Here is a 16555-nt window from a genome sequence, read left to right as displayed (position 1 = left end):
AAGGTTTTGCTCAGTTACTTCTACCAGTCTTTCTGGTTTTGTTTCCTGCTCTTTTAGGTTTTTGCATGTGCTCACCTTTGTTTGTCTGCTGCTACTAAAGGAGGAGATTTTTGCATTTATCAATTAGCTTCATCTATAAGCTAATAATTTAGAAGGAACTTGCCTTAAAAACTGAAGATTTCATTTTTTTATCAATTCTTCATTATTCTTGGGTATTTTGATTCCTTTGGAAGAAACATCTGACTGAGAGATAATATCATAATGTGGATTTCTGATTAGTGATGAAATTACCCTGAACAAGAAAACCTGAATGCTCTTTCCTGGGAAGTAAGATTTATTGTCCCTTACTTCCTAATGTCATTCTTCACACTCGGGATGCTTTTGTGAGGCTTTTGCTGTTGCTGTGTATACTATCAATTTTATTACACTTGCTTGCTTTCCTTGCTGTGCCTTGCTAGAGCAGACTAAGTAAAGTGAAAATCTTTTTGATACTTCTCTGCTGAATATTAATACTGCAAACTACTGGCAGTTCATGTATCAGTTTCCGGTTCTCAAAATACTGTATATAAACACCTTTTTTAGCTGACTGTTAAGGTCACGGTGGCTTTTGTGGGTACTGCTGCAAGCTTTCCGTGGTGGCATCTGGGACTTGCTAAATTGATTGTCTTAAAGATTGATTATGCAACAGTTCTGTTTAGTTACAATTCAGCATTTTTAAAAACGAGGCTTTCCTGAAGGCAGTGGTAGAGGCATTTCCTTGGAAATCCACTACTTTCCACAGAGTGTTGCTCTTCAAGTAAGATGTTTGCTTTCCTATCTTCTTTCTGGGCTGTCAGTGAGACTCTAAGAGCAGGAGTGGCATGTTAATATGCCTTTGCAGGTTTTTCAGAGCATAAGTAAATTGAAATAAATTCATGGCATATTGAAACTTCCAAGTCCACCCCTTCATTCTCCAAGATTTCAGAGAGCAGTAGGTTAAAAAAATTGAAAGCATGCCATTTGTTATACTGTGGTACCCTTCAGATGAGTAGTTTGTGGTGTCAACCTGCGAAGTTGATGTGGACTTCATAGTCCAATGTTGCAGGCTTGATTTTTTTGTATGTGTTTTTTGTAATGTGACTATCGTGTCATCTGTTCAGCTGACCTTGATCCTGTTGTTGAGTAAAGAAATACGAAGTTAAAGGTTATTTGTATATATTTTTATATATTAGAATGGAGGTAAGTACTAGGAAATGTCTATTCTGTAGTTGGTGTGGATGTGTTTAACTTCAAAACCTTCTGCAGACTTTGTCTCTGTACTGTGTGACCTAGTTATGTAACTTAGCAATTTTTAAAAGAAACCGACTTAGAAAGCAGAAGACCTTGTTTTTGGAGAACATGGCGTTGAGGGAGTATGTGGGCGATCTGAAATGTCTTCTAGTTTGCAAGGACAAGGAACAAATTAAAAAAGAAAAACAAACAATTTAATGGTGATGGAGCTGTAGTTCTAGCAAGGATAGACTGTGGGCGTACATCCACTTTATCTTGTTGCAGAAGATTATTCCTCAACACAGAAGGTCATGAAAATCTCACTGCTGAAGATAATCTTGCAAAAAGTCTAAAATGTTTAACTAGCAGTAAATATTTAAGACCTTCACTTACAGCAGTTGGGGGACTATGTGAATACATACATTAGCTTGCAAATAAGCACTAAAATGTCACCTTAAATACAAACTGTATGAAATTTACAGTCAAGGCTGCTAATTATTATAAGTTGTTTAAAGATTAATTACTCAGTACCTGGTTTTGTGGGTTTTTGTTTAATCACTGACCGTTCCATTTGTTTTGTAATTGGTTACAAGTGATTAGATATTTCTGATCACTTACAATTTTTTGCTTCTGGCATTTCAATCCCAATAAGAAAAGATTTAATACAACAGTGATAGGAGTAAGAAATGAAGGGGAACCAATGGTCCCCTCCCTTCCCTGGTAGGTATAGCCTGTTAACTTCTGCTTGCTCTTTCATGCAAAGAATCACTGGGATGTGACATTGAACCAATATCCTTTGTGCTGTGTCCTTTGGCTGAGGAAGGCTTTTGGCTAAGTCAAAACTTGAAAAGGAAGTGCAGAAATACAGAAGCGTTAGAAGATCCCATCTGTTTTTATAAAGCTGTTGTAGACTCTTCAGAGTCACCGGCAAGCAGAGTGGCTCATGGGCTAGTGATGGTTTATAGAGCTCGTGAAACCTCTGTTCCTTGGAGAGGAGGAGTTCAGCTCTGGTCTTGTACAGCATTAGAGCTCCTACATGGGCTCTTGAGATCTCATTAAAAATTAAGGAGGCTATAAACCTGCAGCTTACAGTGATGGTGAATAAAATGTGGTTGGTTTCTCAGTGAGGATCAGGTACTACCCATCTCCTTCTGTTGCTTGTATAACAAGCTGTAGCGAACAGCGACAATGTTGCTGTATATTGGTAATGAGAAAGTGCGTGCAAAAAAACTTGACTGAATCTGAAGTGGATTTTCCCTTTGTGCCATTGAAGCCTGACATGTTCAGTTAAAATAACCTTTGGTAAGTGATTGGGTTGATGCACTATATGCAAATGAGTAAAGGATCTCTTAATCAGCAGTTCGGAGAGACTAGAGTATCACTCACAGATGATGCAAAACAGTTTAATGCATTTCATTACTTTGCATTGAAAGTGGAAAGGTGATGAATGCATCATCCTCTTTGAATGCAGTCTCCTGTATTTATTATGGGCTTTTAACTGATCTATGGACTCTACAACTGTATATCCATGGGGAAAATAGCTTTGAAAAATCACCTCTTTCAGACAGGTGCCTCTTCTCTGTGTACAGTCAGTCAGCAGTTGTTCTGAGCCTATTCTGATGGAGCAAGGAAGCCCATTTTCAGTAATATAAGACAATTTTAATGGTTGTGTAGCTTATAGGTTCAATTTACAAATGAGCTGGTGAATCAGATTTCTTTGACGATCTCACAAAAAAATTGCGGTGTCTAAAGATTACTTTATTATCAATAAGCAGTCATGCAGGTCAACATTCTTTTCATTTGTGAAGAAAAGGACATCAAACAAATGGCCTTGTAAAGCTTTAAAATCCAATATTAATGTGTAATGCTCATCCCCGTTTGATGAGACCAAGGTATTTTGCTACCTCCAAATAGCACTGAAATATTTAATTTTCACTTTTTTGTTACAATAAACTGCACGGGATCTCTATTTTGACAGCATTTTACTTTGAAGTTAAACCTATCAAACCCTGGGAGAGCTATGATGGTCATTAGGCTTTTCCAGTTTTTCCTCCATGAGATAGATTACACTTGCAGAATGCTTTTGGCTGACTCACTACACAATGTTTAAGTGCGCAGGAAATGCTTCTGTGACAAATGCATATTGGATTTATATTTCAGCTTCAGAAAACTGTGTCTTTTCCATTTAGCTCCCATAATCAATCTATTGTGTTAATAACAATGTTTGAATTCATGAACAGGCAAGTGAAGGATTCAAGTATTACTGAGGGAGAGCTGTACCACGTCTCAGCTATCGCTGCAGATGATGCTGAATCAAGTGTGAGGTCCTGTTGTGAAAGACATATGCCTCAGCAGGGAAATTGCGACTGATGCTTTATACCATCTTTGCTGGACTGCTTGCTAGTAATCTGTTGACATAGGTTGTAAAACTGGGTGATACTTCAGGGTTAGTCTCTCCTGGCTTTGTTTTTTGAGAAGGTAGCAGAGCCAGGTCTAGGACAAAGGTAGGTGGCTGGGCAGGGGATTTGCTCTGAGAAATGCCCTCAAGAAGCAGAAATAGGATAGCAGTAGGAGCAGTTGCAGGGTATGCCCTTCCTCGTAAGGGCTCGTAGGGCTGCTGGAAATGAAAATAAGCAAAAGCAGGCTCATATGCACTTGATTACTTAATAATCTGTATTAATAAGCCCATAAGCTATCAGGCTTGTGGTTCTTGTGTTCTTTTTAGCTTGTTGGTAATTGAAGAATATTGCATTTGTAGAAAGTGGAAGGTTTGAAGGAGATCAAGTTCATGTTAGAAAGCAGGGAAAGCTCAAACAGTATATAGGAGGTTTCTGATAAAGACAAATCTGCAGTCTGAGGGCTTCTGGAGTGAAGGAGAGAGATGCAAAGTTCTCACATAGTTTCCTTATTTAAGCTTTCTCAAAAACAGTGAATTTGGACGGTAGGACAAGACTAGCCTGTGGTTGGCAGGCAATAATGAACAGTGCCAGAGAACACTGGTTCAATAAACCTAAGCGAAAATACAGCTAAGGGCAGTAAAAAGGCGAAAAAACATCAGCAAATAAGTTGGTGCATGTTTGAAGTAGCCAAGGGAAAATTTGGGGTTGGGGATTCAGAGCCTGATGCATTAATAATGTTCCTGCCATCAACCAGGCTCAATTTTTCTCCTGTAGATAAATATCATGACCCTTACTCTGCAGTCTTATCTCACATAAGTACTCTGAGGAAAGATGCATTAGGAATGTCAGTATTTGCATATTATGCTAATAGACTTCTTGGTGGGAAACGCACCTCAGCTTTCTTCTTTCAGCTCAGTCTGCATTAGTGCGTCAATATAAACTTGGAGTGTGATGTACAGTTTTCTGTTGGCAGCAGGCAAGATCAGCTCTTCAGGCTCTCATCAGTACTCCCAGTTGCCAGCTCCCAAAGATCTACCTCCACCTGAAAAGTAATTTTTTTTTGTGCAATTATATAGTATTTCTGTGAAATGAAGTAGTGCACATCTATTTTTATTTTCTGCCCTTAGTGATTTTTCTTTGAAGTATGTGCTGTTTCTTTACATGCAATGAGAATTGGGCAAAACTGATTTTCTTTTGGGTTTCTTGGAAGTTGTAGCTTCCAGAACAGCTGGAGTGGCGAACTGGGGAGCTACAATGAAAGTGTTGTTGCCTTTTCCTTTGGAGACTGCTTCATATCCATGTTCTGAAGCTTTTCTTTTTTCCAAAGCCTTCTGTTGAGAAGCAATGTGGAAAACACTGAAGCTGCTAAATTCTGTTTTTAATGTGCTGTTTTCCAAAGCATTACCTAGGGGAGAGAGCACTGTCTGTTTCCCTTGGTACCTGTTCCAGACTCTTCTTCGTGTGGGATGGAGGTGTGTGTTTGAATTGCACCTTCAAGCTGTGGTGTGGGAAGCTTTTTATTATTTAGTAGAATTGTTTGGGGCTGCTGAATGTTTGGGTGTAATATAGTTTAAATACTTTAGGTTTTCAAGTCTAGAAGTCCAGTTTCAGTGCTGCTTGTGAGGATAACGTGCAATTACTTTAATCATCGTCTGAAATATGACTATGAAGAGCAATGTTCAGCTTTTTGCTATTACTAGGGAATAAAGAAATGTACTGAAAGTCCCTATTCCATGTTTTTCAAGTCAATGTTTCTCTGCCAATACAGTGTTTTAAGAAATTGTCAGCAGAAGTGTTTCTGTTGTTGAAAACAGAAGTTTCTGAAGGATTTGAGTAGGTACATGCTGCTGGCTGGTTCCACTAAGTAGACAAAAGTTACAATGTTGGGCTATTTTAACCAGTCACCTGTTCCTTCTACACTCAAATTACTCACTATACAGAGCATTCAATGGACATATGGGAGATCAGATGTCCTGCTTGAGTGAATATCTTACCAGTGTAAGCAGCTCCAGCAGAAGTAGTAATAGACTTATTAGTAAATGCATAGGAAGAGATTGTGGGTGAAGAAAAATGAAGATTTGATCCAGAGTCTCCCACAAGTACCAAAAAAACCCACCCTAGCAAACCAAATGTGATTCTGGAGGTTGTGTGACAGGTGGTTTGTAAATCTCTCTTCTGATTTGGCTCTCGGCCCTATAAGCCCACGTAAGTTCAAGGATTCTTTAGAGATTGTTAGGCAAATATAAAGACCAGAATTTTCAAAGTAAAAAAGCTTCCATCTTTTTCTTCTTTGTCTTCAGCAGCATGAGATGGATTAGTAGGTGTCTAAAAATACAGAGCAATGTTAGTGTTAGAACATTTTTTTAATTTGTGCAAGTTGCTCTAAACTCTGAGTGAAGTGATAAGTTTTACAGTTACAGTAAACAGTGATATTTTGATTGGTATGAAACTCTTCACTACTTCTTCCTGTCTAATTAGTGTAGCTCAATATCAAATATTTATCTGCTCTACCCGGTGTTGTGCTCACTTCAGTGGGGCTCCATCTGGCTCGGCTTTCCTTGAAGCATGTTCAGCTGTGAAGAAACTTGCCCATACTCAGCACTGGTGCTGGATCCCACCTGTTGCCCATCGGGTGGCTTAAACTGGAAGGGAACTCTTCCCTCCTGCAAATCTGGGTGGCAAGTACTGCTGTGCAAAATCATGGATAAGCCAGTCTGGTTGACTGTGAGTAACTCTGAAGCCCAGGCTGAGAAATGTCACGCTAAGCCCTTACTATAAGCTGTTGATTACTTGTTAGTAGGCATTTGTTAAATGAAGCCGTAACATGCCTGTAGACTACCAGCAGTGTAATTCCTTGGCACAAAATCTCCCACAGCCAAGCTGGTAAGAGCATGTGGTGTAGAAGCCTTTTGTATTCTCGGGGACTTCAGTAGCAACTGTATTGGACTTGAAAAGAAGGGAGGGAGGTGGTGGTGGCACAACCCATAACTCTTCAGTTAGAAAATGGATTATCAGCACTTATCTTTAGGTCAAGCGTCAGACTCCTTTTTTTTTTTTTCCCCTCTCTCCTATCTGGGATGTGTTGATAGTGTGAAAAAAGAAGTTTGTATTTCTTGGTACATTGGCTGCATTACAGTGCTTATCCAATATTAGCTTCATAAACATCTTCCACGCTAATGTATGTATTTTGTGTCCTATAGCCAGCTACAGAACATGTGAAGCTATATGATTGAAAACATGTGTTGAACAGTTCCCATTGTTTTTCTGGTTTTCATAATTTGGTTAGTGAATACTTTGGAATATATATAATTGAATACTAATGGTTGTACTGGACCTCCTTGGGAAATGGATGCGATTCAGCCCTGTCTTTGGAATTTTGGTTGGTTTGGCAAACCGCACTGAGTTAGCGGTGATGGGGACAGGGAGAGGAAGCTGGCATTTATGCCAGCTTTGGGAAGCCAAGAGCATTTGAGCAGTGGGGGAAGATGAGGATTCACTGTGAAACGCTTTAGCAGTTGAAAGTGTTTATCAGCCCTTAATGAAGTCATTGGAGCTTAAAAAATAAGGTTCAAGTAGTCCCACGTGGAATGGTGGAATGTGAGTGTGGTGTGCAGAGTCTGCAGTGAGCAGTGGACCAGTGAGCAGTGTGCATCGTGGCTGGGGGCTCTCGGACTGATCTCAGTGGAGTTGGGGTAAACTCTGAATCAAGTGGTGGAAAAAATCTGTAGAGTATCTGACTGGTTTACAACTTCTATCGTGTGGCACTTTGAAAATAACGAACTAAAAATAATTAGACATTAGTCTTCCCTGCAAAATAAGTTAACATAGAGAAGAATCAACTACTTAAAATATCATTAAAACTGACTTCCTGTATGAATTTCTACTTTCAGGTATTGGAAATTTGACTGGAGTCTACATATCATGCACTGGAGAAGGTAAAAAAATTCTTGATACTGATTTTTTTTTTTGGTGGTGATATTAACTTCTTTCCTAATGTCGTTGTATTGAATGTCAAAATTTTTGTTCTATAGTTTGTGCCGCAAAGAATCTGCCCCTTAGTTTTTCAGTATATTGACAGTGGGATTTGTTTATTTTTGTTAGAAGAATGCCAGAGGTCTGCATTGAAGTTCTTAGGGTGTATATATTGCATTTAGGCTATTCTGTGTGGAAGCTTTATAGAAGGCATGGAACAGCTTGCCTTCAGAAAACTATTTTTGTAAATGTACCATTGTTTAAAAGGCTGTTTAACTTAGTCTTTTACAAAAGAAAATTGATATCCTCTTATCAATAGTTTTTTTTTCTGGTTTTTCTTGTAATGGAATTTTCAAAATCAGTGTGTGTTAAATCATTGACCCTACAGCTGAATTAGCCAAATTAGCCTGCAGCATCTCTAAAGCTAAAATTTTCATATTGTCATCTCAGCTTGAATATCCAAAGGAATCAATATTGCTACTTGAGAGGTTTTGTGCTATTTATCTCGAGTTATCTTGTGGGTGTTTGTTTCTGGAAAAATGTCAAGTATGAAACAGATTTAAATGAGATGATTTGCTCTTTGGGTTGTCTGGCTCTGTCTGGTCCAGGGAAGAACAGGCAGCTGTCCCTATCTGGCTGTGCTTTCCTCTGCACCCCTATGGTGTCGCTTTTGCCCTGTCCCAGAACTGCCCTGATGTCATGGCTTTGCTTGGCTTTCATGTAGCCAATCTCCACAGATAAAATTGATAACGTAATTCATACTTAAAAGCATGTTTTCTCTGAAGGAGAACAAAATCTTTTCAGAGGTTACAATGAAATATTTAAATAAATGTGGTCTTCCTTCTTAGCTTTAGCTATTATTGCCCTGTCTGTTCAGAGAGGTTACAGGTGCCTTATGATCAAAACACGTAACTACTCAATTATTATGTTCTTTGGAGTAATTCAGAAGTTTGTCCTTGGTTCTGGGTGGTGTTTACAATGAAAACTGAATTTCTGCTGTAGATCAAGTAAACTATTCTTATTCAGCTTGGGCTTTCTTAAATTTGCAAAGCTATCGTTGTGTGAAGTTTTCAAAGACACTATGATAAATTTTGTGATATATTGCTTTCTAGTGGTCTGAAAGGAAAAGCTTATTTCTTAATATAAAAGATAACTTTGAATAATGGACTCCTCATCCCTTTGGACAGTACTGCTAAATTAGCCTCAAAGCCCTTTCTCGGGTGAAATCTCGTTTTCAGGTTCCCCATAGCAAAAAGGAGATGCTGATAACCATTTCATTTGGAAAGTGCTTTCAATCTACTGATGAAAAGTACTTTTGAAGAGTTAGGCAACCTTGATTAATTGAGCCTGAATAAGAAGCGCAGGATCAAATCTTGGGATATTATTTTTAGGCTGCAGACTTGTGTTCTGCATTCCAAATCCTTAAATGCCAGTTTGATAGCAAGTGTGAATGACTAGAGTAGACGGCTATATGCGTACTAGGAATGGCTTGCAAATGCTGACACCACTATAGAGAGCAGACTGGAAATTGCTTTCTGTTTACAGAACAACGTAACTACTTGGTAAACACTCCTCATTAGCAAGAATGTGATCAGAATTTGTGTTAAATGCCTCAATTCTGTGATATAACCTATATGGTATTTTTAGTGAAGTGGTATTAAAAAAAGCTAAGTGTGGATAAGTACTTAGCAAATACAAGTGCTTAAAAGTTTAGTGATGCGATGTGTAATGTTTAGATATGATAATACGAACCCAAATTGTGTTGCGTGGTGTATGGGGAGGGAAGTCAGAATAACAATCTGATCTGAGCCTCTGAGATATCCTAAGCAGAGAGCTTGTACAAACTTTGTGTGTTGTAAAATCTACCCACTGCTGATGGGGCTCTTGGCCAGCAGCATACATTGAGAATCCAGCGTTTTGCCTTCAGAGAAATAAGCACAGCACACCTCAGGAAAATGAGGGGTCGCACGTCTACTGAACAAAGTACAGTTATTGGGACTGCAAATTTGGGTTTTATACAGAATCTCTAAGTGAGGGAAGGATTTTCTAGCCTAGAATCCCAAGCAGCATTTTGCTAAGCCATGAGCAACGCATAGAGGAAGCCAAGTTTGGAGTTTTGCTTCTGGTCTGGTGAACCAAAACTGGCTGTTGTTTACCCAAGTGACTCAGTGAGTACAGATTTGAAAGGAAACACTTGTGCATTGTAATAGTATAATTATAAAATTCTACTTTATTACCTGTCAAGCTAATTAAAATAGCTACAGGCTAGCAGTCATCTTAGAAAGCTTGTAGCATCTGTGCATTGTATTCAACAACTAGACTAGCCATATAATTTTAATTAGAAACATTACCTGTAAACACAGCATACAGTTGCACTGGAGAAATGTCCCTGCCTAGGTAGGAATACTGAATATACAGGGTAATAGTTCTTGGAAAGGACATGAGAATGAATGTGATTTCTGCCCTGTAGTCAGAATAGCCATTAATTACAACATGGTTTGGAATTATAAGGTCTTTCTCCGCTGCCATCTAGCATGAAAGAGGTAGTTTCCTATTTACTTGGTGTGTGAATATTTGTCTTGTAGCTGTTGGCTTCTTGAATCTGAAGAGCTGCCATTTATTCCAAGTGGAAACTTGCTCAATTGGAAGTGCTGGGCTTACTGTATGTAATTTTTAGATCATTCTTTCAAAGGCAGGAGTCTTGTGATCTACAGGCATCACTCTTGTCGAGATCCATAGAAAAACTGTCCTCTTTCCTAGCCTCCTTATTGCTGGATGTCTGCTGCTGTGTCTTCTTAAACCATCCCTACTTCTCTGAAGATCTTATGTCCTTCTCTCCTTTATTATCTCCTTGTTTCCTTCCATCTTGATCCCCTTCTCCCTTTCTGCACCTTTTGTGCCTCTCTGCCAGCTCTCTACTTAGACACTTCCTTCTCCCATACTGGTTGGGTTTCTCATGCCTCCCGTGCTTCCCTCTGTGTGGAAAGCCCCAACAATTAAAATGGTATCAATTGTTCTGCAGTAATTTGAAATACTGAATTAGCGAAATTGCCATTTTATGGTGAATTTAGTGGTGCTTTTACGAGATTAGCTGTTTCTGTGCTCTTTGAAGTTGCGCCTCAGAGATAGTTTGCTAATTTTGCAGTAGAACGAAAAGACAACTTTTTTATACATATAACTGGAGTTATAATTAATTATTGCAGCGACAGCATTTTGCTTGAGATTTTTCTTTCTTGTGTAACAGTAATATTTAAGATGGAGTACGCATGACTCTACTTTTCATAAGAACATGATGAATGCAAAAGCATCAGTTGGATACTTGAACAAAATTATTATGAAATTGTGCTAAAAGTCAGGGGTACCTGCCCAGATTTCTCCCTTGAAAGCAGGTTTTTGAAGACAAGCTATTACCTGAAAATACATGCCTCATTTCAGTCAGAGCTTTCTCTTACAGTTGTGCAAAACTTCTGGAGTGTGTCATCTTTGAGAATATGTGTGAAGATGTGTAGTCTGTCTTCCCTGAGTGTATGCAGCTGATAATAATGCCAATGATCTGGTAAGGCAGCAGTGCTGCTATTTATGAAATCTGCTGCAAAGAATATTTCTACATGAAGCAAATCTGCTCTTCTGTAGCACTTTGATATTGTAAAGAGGTTGTGGCCTTACAAGAAGGTTAAGATGTCATGAAGTTAATATACTCTGAATATAGTCCTGTTAAAGCCACTGTTGCTTGTAATTGATGATGCTTGTTATGATGGTAGTTCTAAACCCTGTGTTTGTGTGTGCAAATTGCTGTTTTCCAGCCTTCTCAAGGTTGCAACTTTATCTTGCTGTGCCGTGCGTATTTAAGGATTTCATATTGCATTAGCCTTTGATTAAGGGGAAAGTAACTTTGATGATAAAACACCACTAGAAGTGTTTCTGTGGACTAGCTTGGGATAATTCATCAATCATTCTTCATGACTGAGAGCATATTTTGGGCATGAGGGTCACCCTTTTGAGGATTAATATTCTGAGATAAACAGTTAATGGCTTTTGAGTATTATGGCCAAAAGCAATAACTATGGCATTTGAAAACTGTTCATTGCTATAATAGAGAATCAGTAAACTGAGTAAGTTTTAAGCCATTGCTTAAATAGCTTTGGCTCAAGATACATCAGGCTTGTGATAGTTGTTGATGCTTCCCCGCTGCATGCTGTGGCAAAGGCAGGTCTTGATAGCTGCTTTTGCCTATTTTGCCTTTTTCCCTGAACTAAACTTTCTGTACCCTTCAGGTTAGCAACTGAAATAGCCAGATGGCAGTTTTATTGGAGTTCCTTGTAAATAGTGAAGTAAACGTATTTTTTTACATAGCTGGCTTGTGTTTATAAGTCGATGTCACTGTCTGCTTCTTATCTTCTAGGCTTCAGGTTTCCTTTCTTTTGTCTCCTCTTTTAATTCCTGCAACAGTGTAGTCAGGTGAGCTTAAAAGTACGGAGGAACAGCATTGGAAAGAGAGCCCTGAATTGCTAAAAGATGGAGCCTTCTCCTGCATGTAAAAGTGGGAGAGTCTGAAAGCAAAGGAAGTATGTCTGAGATAAACTACTTCCATTTAATCAAAAAGGGAGAGCCTTAAACAACAAAGATATAGGTAGCTGCTGTCAGAAGCACTGCTTAAAAGGAATGAGAAACTGTCTTATGAAGGGATTAGTGTATTGAGAAATAAACTGCTGAATCACTGGCAGCGAGCAAGTAAGACGGAGTGTAGAGGCTCTGCAAAAAATAAAATGGCTGCTGTAATTCAATTAAAATCACAGTAGGATTTGCTGTTTGAGGTGGTATATCCGTCATCCTGTATCTCCTGGCTGCTGGTGCCTCAAGGGATACTTAAGCGAGTGCAGAGCTCCTGAAAACTGCTGGAGTGACAGGTCTGCCGAGATGTGATTCTCCACTTACTCAGACAGATGCATTTTCCCCAACGCACCTGTTCATTTGGACTGCTGCTTGGTCTTCATGCCTCTGACATTTTTTAGTAGACTGTTAATCTGAGTAGAGAGTCATAGTTTATCCTGCAATCTGGAAGAACACAACCATATGCTTTCTTGCAGACAAATAATCAATTATTAATGAGATAATGTTGAAGATAGCTAAATTCAATGAGATTTTTATTTAGTTGCAGATATATGCTGGATTTCTAAAATCAAACCCAATTTTTTACCCACTTCAAAACTTTTTGTGAGGCAATTTAAGCTAGAACTGTTGCTCCCTTTGCTAGAACACCTGGTTTAAAATGCTTCTTGTGCTAGTTTGAGTTACTTGGAAAAGCATACCTACCTTCTTGGGATTGAAGAAGTATAAATTCATTCACTAATCTTAATTTGATAAGTAAGCTTGACCTGTGTGTCTATACTCAATGTTTGATAGTTAGTCGGGGGGAAAAGTTGGTAATCTATGAAGCCCTTCTCAGAGGGAGAATTTCTTCAGCTTGAGCATCATGACCAGAATCCAGCATGAAAATGGACACAAAAGAGCTTTCTCGAATTTGGAAGATGGAGATGTTTGAATGCAACCATAGAAATGCCCTGTGTGACAGGGCAAAGTTGAAAGCTGAATCCTTCTTGAGTTGAAGCAATAGCTGTCATAATTATAAATACTGAAAGTTATCGTTCAGGGTTTAACATAAGGGAGAGAGAGTAGTTGGAGGCAGTCTACTGGAAGATATGTAGCGCAAAAGAACAAAAGGCTGAGAAGGTTAACTATAGCTTTAGCAAGGCAGCTCCAGTGAGTGCTCTTTCCCAAACTAGCACGATGAAAACAAACATTCCATAAGCGTTAAATAGGTTTGTATAATGGAAACTTGATCTCTCTCACCAAGCTTTCCAAGGTTGTGGGGTTAGACTGGAGAGAAGGCTTGGAATGAAAAGGGAGGCAGCAAGCTGCTGGCTGCTCACGAGGAACAGTGAGTTGAAAGCAGGTGCTCTGCTGTACACATGTGCCTGGGCAGAGTATTCCTTGTGGGGATTTTGTAATTCTGGGTAGACATGCTTGATCTTGGTGTGGACAGGTATTAGTCGGCAAGATGCATCAATTGTTTAAATGCTTTTATTTTTGTGGTTGATTTCTTCAGCTGTCAAGTGCAACTAGTTGATGAGTCAATTAAGAAGAATTTCTTCCAAGCGAATATTTAAAAGGAATGAGTTTATTTCAACAAGCTCTCATGAAGAGTAAATATCTGTTGAAAGCCTTAGCTACTTCCTATATCAGCTTGTTGGCAGGCTGGTGATGGTGGTTGTCTTCTAGGGTCCAACTGTACACAGGGAAGGCAGAGGGACTTTGGGGATGCTCAGAATGAGTACTGTGTGTCTGGGAGCCGGAGACCCAGAGCCTGGGGAGTGAGGTCATATCTGGCTACTTGGGCTGTTGACCTGCAGAACTGTAAATAAAATAGTTTTAAGTTTTTTCTTTAATTAATTATTTAGTGCTTATGATGATTGAGGGGCTGAGTGAGAAGAAAAATTGAGTAGCCTATGCTCGTTTAATCAGTAGTATGCATGGTACAAATCATAAAAGGCCTGAAACACCCATGAAAGGAGCCGTGTCCTTAAGTGAAGAAATTTGGTTTGAGATGAGTGTCAATTTTAGATTAAATTGCACCCGTTTTACTTTTTTTTCAGTAAGCAAAACCAAATGTTTCTTGCTACGTGTGGGACAAGCACAATGGCAATTGACCAGCACTAAAATAGCTTCTCTGCCATCATATCTTGAGTTAATAATTTGAAATGCCTTAAACATGCTCTTAAATAGCATCAATTCACATTTAGGAAATTAATTTCAGACTAGAAGACTATTAAACGTTTACTTAAGAAGTGTAAATGAAGTGTACCAGCTTGGCATCTCACATACCCCTAAACCCAAATATTCATAAGGCAAAAAATGCTAAAGTTTGCAAACATGAGGCTGTGTTTTGGTGCTGCAATTATGAAATATGGAATGATTACTGACAGTTTTGATACTAAATCAGTGTATTCAAATCCTTTGCTCAGATTCATGGAGCTGGACTACTTTGAAACTAAAAATATGGTACCTCTGGCCAGATATTAGGAAATCCAAAATTAAAGCAGTGTCTGGATGAAACAGCAGAGCCTGTCTATGCCTTATGGATCCTTGTGACACACTTGCTATTTCTTCTCTTCTTTTTTTGAAGTACTCTCTTCCCAAGAAATTAAGGTGCCTTAGGAAATCCATAATTTAGTTTTAATCTTTGCTTTGCAGATTAAAATACCTAGTCTAATCTTTATCAGAAGTGAATTCTGTCACCCTTTTATTGTTATCAATAGAAAATGTTATAAATATGATTCTTCAAAAAGGTGTTGCATCATGACTTATTCTACTTGAAAAATGTTTGCCTGCTCTGTCTTTGCCGATGTTGGTGTTAGGTGCATGTTTGCATCCTTTGCTCTAACAAAAGTACTTTGGCCAAGCATTGCTTTGAAGGATCAATCTGCCAAATGAAGGAATGAGAAGTTCCTTAGGGGGAACTTTTAAGTCTATTTTGAATTTTGATTTTTGGTTTCTTTGCATATAGAAGCACAGTTGAAATTAGTGTCTTTATTGAGAAGGAAAGTTTAAGTCAGTCAACCTGATTGCTGTACTTATTTATACTATCTTAGGAAGAACATCTTTGCCTCCTTATTTGGAAACACATTGTTTTTTTTCAATTTCTCACTCCTGCTTTTTTTTAACTATAAAAACTTAAAATTGCAAGTATTGTTTTCATAGAATAGTTGAGTTTGGGAGGGATCTGTACAGATGATGTAGTGCAACTGCTCTGCTCAAAGTTTTCTAATAAAATTATTAGAGTGGCAGCTTATTGAGTGGTGGCTGTCCTCAATACTCCATGTGCATAAACGAGGAATCGGAATGTGACTTTTCTCCAATATGTAATTCCTTCTGGTCTTTTTCCATCACTTGAGCTCCCTTGCCACTCTTAAATCTTTTAAAGTTATCACTGTAGTCTCACAGCCACTGTTTTCATTCCTTTTCACATAAAATAACTTTTCTATCAATTCTTTCCTGTAGTGCTCTTCCTATATAGGGACTGTGTTTTCCTTTGTACTTCTGACTCATTACCAGACATGAGCACGGAGCAATGTATGTTAGCTGCAATGTACTTATGGAAATAGCGTATCTCCCTAATATTGGTATTTCCTGAATATCAAGCCATACAGCTAGTAAACTGTATTTCATGTCCTACTAAAGTTAATGGGAATTTGGATCAGCTTTGTGGTGCCCCACTTCAAAGTAGTTCAAAGATCTTGTATTTCCTTGTTTTCCTCTTAATCTTTGTTCCTCTCATTTCACAAGAATTATCACAATTCTAGTGTATCACCTGCTTTGATAAATGAGATGTTATCTTCAGCACAGTCCTTGAAGTCTTTTTTTTTTCTTCCACAGGAAGCAGACAGAAAAAAAAAAACCAACATGTTTTCATGCAGAACAGATGTGTCCTGATTTTCTTTGTTTTTGTTTAGGTTTTGCCACAGTCTGTTATCCTAGAATTAAAACACCTCTTCAAAGGCTGATGATTAGAGCTACTTCTCTTACTCCTGCAAAATGTCACAATAGCATTTCTCTTACTTTTTCTTCATTTTTGTTTTTAAAGATATACAGTACTTTAAGTGCAGTAGGCTGTGCGTTAAGTTCTGCCACCTGAACGTGAACTTTAGCCTTCACCATTGACAATCTCATATCAGTAATTCTTGGTTTAGATAATGCTGCAAGAATTTTGCTGGTTTTTATACATCCGGATCTTAAACTTTCTGATCTTTAGTATTCCTGTGTACTAAACATCTTGGATGCTCTGGGGGCCAGCTCATGTCTCTTTAGCTCAGCACAACCTTGTTTAGGTCCGTTGGTGTTCCCTATTCCCACCAATGCATATGAAAACCCACCCTAGT

General features: G+C 38.5%; 1 protein-coding gene across 3 annotated transcripts in view; it reads left to right on the top strand.

Annotated features, from left to right (window-relative positions):
• The window catches only part of LOC104063581 (contactin-4), a 334408-nt gene that overhangs the window by 32906 nt on the left and 284947 nt on the right, over positions 1 to 16555 (top strand). For all 3 annotated transcript variants that reach the window (XM_054076800.1, XM_054076804.1, XM_054076799.1), the window contains exon 2: positions 7538 to 7582. The gene's annotated coding sequence lies outside the window, so the exon portion shown is untranslated. The remainder of the gene's footprint in view (positions 1 to 7537; positions 7583 to 16555) is intronic.

The sequence above is a fragment of the Cuculus canorus genome, chromosome 11 (genome assembly GCF_017976375.1).
Source record: "Cuculus canorus isolate bCucCan1 chromosome 11, bCucCan1.pri, whole genome shotgun sequence".
In the NCBI taxonomy this organism is placed as follows: Eukaryota; Metazoa; Chordata; class Aves; order Cuculiformes; family Cuculidae; genus Cuculus; species Cuculus canorus.
The sequence above is the reverse complement of the archived record's forward strand: the minus strand, read 5'-3'. Positions and strand labels throughout refer to the sequence as shown.